The sequence below is a fragment of the Nothobranchius furzeri genome, chromosome 1, assembly GCF_043380555.1.
Source record: "Nothobranchius furzeri strain GRZ-AD chromosome 1, NfurGRZ-RIMD1, whole genome shotgun sequence".
NCBI classification, from domain to species: Eukaryota; Metazoa; Chordata; class Actinopteri; order Cyprinodontiformes; family Nothobranchiidae; genus Nothobranchius; species Nothobranchius furzeri.
In genome coordinates this window covers 64,777,063-64,783,337 of record NC_091741.1, presented here as the reverse complement: position 1 = coordinate 64,783,337, position 6,275 = coordinate 64,777,063, and the positions used below count along the sequence as shown (strand labels likewise).

Sequence of the window (6,275 nt, the reverse complement as noted above, 5' to 3'; positions counted from 1 at the left end):
GAGTTTAACCCTCTGGAGGCAGGGGTTGCAGATTTGCAACGTTAAAGCCTACCTACCTGGTTACTCCACATATGTATTTCATGAGCATTCTTTAACTCAGCAATACTCCTGAAGGACTTAGTTGTTCATCCGTTTATCAAAACTTAATTTGAGCCTGAGAGGGTTAATCATTGATGAGTTTACAGTCAGAGAAAGTATACAGCTATAGCTGACCTTTGACGCGAAAGTGACACTTTGAGACTGGTTTAAGACACACAGCACTTTGCAGACTCAGAGCACTGATGACGGAGAGTAAGACCAGGAATTTCTCTTCTAAACAGATCTAGTTGAGACAGCAGAACCGCAGAGTGAAGATCTAGCTGGAAGAAAGTCGGTAAGTCCAACTTTGGTTACCTCATGTCTCCAAATAGAGAAATGTTGTTTCCTGATGAGATTTGACTCAGACTGCACAATCTGCGAGTGAGTGTTAATAAAGAGCTGCAGGTTATTACAACATGAACTGAATCCAGCTTTAAACTTTACATTTGCTGCTGTTTTCTCCTCCAACCCTGACTTTTCTCCAACTCTGTCATCTCTGATACTCTGAATCAGAATCAGAAATCAGAATCAGAAGTTTTTTATTGCCATATGTGTGCCAGAATCAGAAGTTTTTTATTGCCATATGTGTGCCAAGTCACAACATTAGGAAATTGCTGCGGAAATTGCTGAACACACTAAGAAAAGTCAGACTGGAGTGCTGCTCTTTAACCTTACTTAAGAACAGATCTGTGAGCATTTTGTGCGCATAGGAACGATTCTACGTATTGTGTGGTAATTTCCAATTTGTACTTGTGTGTGAAAATGTTCCTTAATATGAGAACAGTTCTAACCACGCCTAGGAACAGCATCTAGCGGTAAAACGGGGGAACCGCAATTCTGAAGGTCTCAGTCATCCACGCATGTTCCTCATCCACAAATTATACTTACACAATATGTAACTATTTCGGTGGAAAAATGGCTTCTTCATAATTGGCGCTAAAACCAATAAAAGGCATGTGACTGATGGGAATCTGACATTAGGCCTATATCATGACAAATCTGTGTTATTTAATGATTTAGCAGAACATGCACTCTGGAGAGAACGTGTTCTTTGTGAGCGCAGTGATCCTTCTGCTATGCTGTGATTGGGGACCATGGATGTAGTTTTTGGGGACAACAGGGGGACGTGTCTCCCTCACTTTTTGCAAAGGCGATTTTTGTCCCCTTCACATTTTACCATCCAAAAACAACATTACACTATATTAAATAGACTCTGGTTGAGCACTAGGACCAAGTGGAAAACAAGCGCTTGTGTTGAAGCCTCTTTCCCATTAGAATGTTCATAAGCTCATCTATTGGCTCTGCTGATACTTGCTACATGTGACTGGCCGTTCCTGCCACCTGTGTACTTGACAGTTCTGCATTTCTGGCATTGCATAAAAGAGCCTCTTGGCTGTAGTTTTATACCTATTTTTTGTATACTTACTGTAAAGACCACCCCAGTCCTCAATGTGTTCCCCCAACTTCTAAAGTCAAAACTACATCCATGTGGGGGACCCTTTGTGGCGAGACAGACATGACTCACTGGTGATCGAGAAGACAAAGCAGACACACACACACTCACCAACACCCACACACACACACACACACACACACACACACACACAACATATATACCAGGTAGTGTTTCTATGGTTACATTGTGATTTCTTAGTAAATATTCTATTTGGTGAGAGATAAACTTTATTGTATTTATCCTAGTGAATCTATAATTGAACAGGTAAACTGTTAGTAGCACATTCAATGTCAAAGAAAGTAAAATGTTATTATCAGGAGAGGGAGAATGTTTAAATGGCTAGCAACAGTGTTCAAGCTGTTGGCCCCATCCATGAGGCCACCACAGCTCAGCCGAACACCATTGCAGCTTCTTCTGGGGAGAAAAACACGTAAGGAAAAAACTAAGTTAACAGCTGGAATAACAGGAAATAATACAGTTATAGAGCTAATTGTAGAAGAGTAGTAGAGTGTGTAAAGTGGTCAGTATGTCCTCCAGCAGTCTAAGCCTATAGCAGCATATCTACAGAGATAACTCTGGATAACCTAGCCTTTTAGATGGAGGCATGCTGGAGGCAGGGCAAGGGAGAGGACCGACTGTATTGTCCACCTCCCTCTACTCCTCCACTTGTCCAGATCTGGGCTAACATCCGATTTTAACCATAGGCCCTATCAAATAAAAATATTTTAAGCCTAGTCTTAAAAGTAGACAAGGCATCTGCCTCACGGACTAAAGCTGGGAGCTGGTTCCACGAGAGAGGAGCCTGATAGCTGTAACGTCCAGAAATGGTCAATTTTCACCTACATATTGACCTACACAATGTCCGGTCATCTACAGGCCTAATTCCACTATCTGAGTGGAGTTTCTATCCTGTCTTCTAAAGCCCAGAAGATTCTGCAGTCCTTGTTAACATTTCTGGGGGAACAAGATGTTAGCCAATGTTCCCAAACAAAGCCTTCTGTTGATGAGACCGCAGGATTGCACACTCTCATGAAAGAAGAACTTTTGCAACTCATAAGTTAAATAATCAGTAAATAATTATATGGTTGAATGAACAATACTGGTTGAAGAATAATAACAATGTTTTGATTAATCTGTGCTTAAATTACCGAGGATGAAATGAATATTATTATGTTATGATCAGTAAAGTTAGATTTAACAAGTGAATCACTATCTACTGACAGCTCACACACTCAGACACGTGACGATGACAAGGTTAAGCTAATATCCTGACACATTGCTTTCTGTTCCACCAATCAGAACTCCTGTATCTGACGCGAGGCATGTTTTCTGAGGTTTGTTGGTAAAACCCTTTTACGTGTCAAATTCTGATTTGTTAGTAAATCAAAATATGACGATCATTAAAACAGAGCTCACTTGATTGTGAGTCAGTTCTTGTGAGTTCTTGAGAAGCTTCAGACCGGCCATCCGGAGCAAACCCTCTTTAACCCAGAGCATCTTTTGACAAGCTGTCAAAAAACCTGTGGCAAGCTACAGCTGACCGCAAACGGTTCCTTCAGAATAAAGCGGAACCAACTTCAACTCCTTAAGAGTTATTCCTAAGACGTAAACAACTGTGGTGACCGAGACCGTACGAGACCGGTCTGGTCGTACTGCGGTTTCTCCTACGAACTTCGGTACCTTTGGGGTCCACCCGACTACCTGACAGTTCGGATCTACAACGGGGGTCTCCGACGAAGGGTACGTAGGCTCACAGATTGTGTCTAACGTGGTTTTATAAACCATCAATTATGGTTTCAGCAAACCAAATTCACTCCCACTCAGAACTCAGTTTCTTCATATATGAGAGCTTCTGATAACATCACATTCATACACAGAGGCGGAGCTGGCCTAAATGGCGCCCTGTGCGAGGTCCCCCTGTGACCCCCCCCCCCCACACACACACACACACACACAAGAAAAAACATTACACCTACAACTTTGTTTCAAATTGCGTGGAGTGTATATATAACAACTTTTGCTAACTGAATACAACATCCAGCTCCTGGCCACATTCTCACCACTTGTCAAAGTTCTACTGAAATAGTGATGATGACAACATCTGCCATCGCCTTCATTCCTGGGAAATATGAAAGTAGTTGGCACCTTAGTAGGTCCTCTTCGAACTAGCTCTGTGCGTATGCTGTCGGTAATTGGTGATGACCACTTGGCTGGGTCTGAAGAAAGCTCATTTCCCGATTCCAAAAAGAAAGAATGGTCCTACCAGCTCGCCACTTCAATATGAAGAAGATCAGTTCAACATGGGGAAAAAAACCTGACCTGTAGGCCAGAGAAACGTTCATTAGCACATCAAGTTCGATTCAGTTTACCGGTAAACATATTACGAATGTACAACAGGTCAATTATTAATCATCTTGGCTACGTAGCTCAATCTATACATTCCAGTAGTGTTTGCTACAAACAAATACAAAAACAACAATAAAGGAAAACAACTGTCTGACAGACAGCATAGCCGAATTCAAGGCAACACATAACAATAATCATTCGATTGCTCTTGGTTTCAAGTTAAGCCCATTAAAGTGCTTAAGTAAATAAAAGTGTGTCAAAAACAGCGTTTTTGAACCGGAGTTCTGCTCGCGGTGGGAACTCCGCCAAACAAGGTCATTTTTTATAGCGAAAATGATCGACTGGTCACTGACAAGTAAAAGGGTGTTATTGGTAGATGTTAAGAACAATTACTGCTGAGGTAAAATGAGAGTATAAATGAATTGAGGGGGAAAAAACGTTTTGTTTTCCGACGCCGTTCTACAAGCAACAAGCTTACAGCCACGGCAGGAGTCGAGCCCGGAAGTATTCCCCCACAGCCGGCTTTCATGGTTGCCGCGACGTGGAAGGAGCCAATCAGGAGAGGGACCTCACATCAGCTGACGTGGGTCATGTTACAGGGAGTAGTTGATATGGGTTACACTTTGTTGTGCTTTTATTACAGAAATATTATTATTATCATCACTATTATTATTAAGAACATGCGATTTCTATGTTTTGTTTATGTATTGGTTGATGCTAAAAAAAAATTTTTTTTAGAAAAAAAAAAAAGAAATTAAATGCCGCCCCCTGCAGACTGCCGCCCTGTTCGGCCGCACATGTTGCACATATCAAGCTCCGCCCCTGTTCATACATCATCATTCATCACATAAAGTGTTCCTAGCTGACATGTTTTTAATTGTTTAGAAAATGAATTTCTTACTTTTTATAAACTTGACTCTCTTCTTGAATTAATACGAAGTGTGTTTGATTACTGAAAAAGCAACGAATCCTAATTCTTCTGATTAAACATTCAAAGACCAATCAGAGTGATACTCTATATTTATATAGAATACCACAGCTTATTGGTCATAAGTAAAGGTAATATATTAAGCTTAAAAGCAACAGAATATTTACCCTACATAACTAAAAGATCTGCCTCCCATTCTATTTTTAGATATTCTGGGAACCACCAGTAAAAATGCAGTCTGAGAGCGAAGTGCTCGGTTAGGAACGTATGGAAAAATCAGGTCACGGATGTCTGATGAAGCTTGATTATTAAGAGCTTTATATGTGAGAAGGAGGATCTTAAAATCTATTCTGAATTTATAACCGATGTTTATAACCTCTGCAACTTGTTTGGTTCTCTTTGCGCTTCGGCAGCCGGTGTTTTGATCTCGCTGTTGTAACGATTTGTAAGTGGTTACTTTTAATAAACTGTCAATAGAATATAAAGGTATGTACTGTATTCAATAAAATGTAAATTTCCATAAAAATATGGATTATCATTATTATTGAGCCTTTAATATTCGATTGATGATAAAATTAGGTACTTTGGGTATGCCAGGGAAACACTTCATAATAATTTGACACAGAAACAAAAATATAGTTTAATAAATGTATAACTATATTAATAATGAAAGGCAAATGATTATGAATGGTGACTGACAAGGATTTTAAATGAGACAATGAATGAGCTCTGATGAAACATGACCTTGTATATTTTAATAGTTTTCTAAGTGAATCAGAAAGGTGTGATGTCTGGGTTTATGTAATTTGGCTGTTTGTTGGATGTAATTTAACAAGTTATCAAATTAATATCCACCACTCTGACGCCATTGATAAGTCTACACACCCTGGATCGTGGAAGCTCCCGGAGATCCGGCCTGCAGGTGATGCCGTCTCGCAGAACGAGTGAGGGGACTTCTGATGTATCTGAAGATCGTAGGCACCCTCAGTCTATGCCTGATTGGTCAAAAGATACTTCCCAAGTGGCTTCTGGCAGACGGTTTCACGTCTCATGAGTGTGTAGTGGATTGAGCATGAAATAATTGTTGATTCAAAAAGGATGGTTCATATGCCGCTAAAATTATTCCACTGAAATACTGGTTTGATTCCCCATAGGATGGCCATTTAGCATGAGCTGTAAGCTTTGGAGGAACTCGGAGCTCTGATGGAACTGGGAAAGATAGGAAGTGATTTCACTTTTAATGAAAAGGTTATTTATAAACGTTGACAAACAAGATCTGAGAAATTTGTATAGACGTTTACCAAGACCCTCAGGCACTCCCCTTTTTGTTACGCTTAGAAAGCTTATTTCATTTAGTATATGGAGTAAATCTGTTAAACGTTCATTTGTTAATGCAGAATATGATTGTGAACCTGTAGATTGAAAGAAATCATTTAATGAGACCAAACTAAGAATCATTTTATTAAG

The 6,275-nt window shown here is 40.0% G+C and overlaps 1 protein-coding gene across 3 annotated transcripts in view; it reads left to right on the top strand.

Moving 5' to 3' along the window:
• Positions 1 to 220: 220 nt before the first annotated feature.
• LOC107374837 (uncharacterized) overlaps positions 221 to 6,275 on the top strand; it is a 54,200-nt gene continuing 48,145 nt past the window's right edge. For all 3 annotated transcript variants that reach the window (XR_011520236.1, XM_070549972.1, XM_070549974.1), the window contains exon 1: positions 221 to 373. The gene's annotated coding sequence lies outside the window, so the exon portion shown is untranslated. The remainder of the gene's footprint in view (positions 374 to 6,275) is intronic.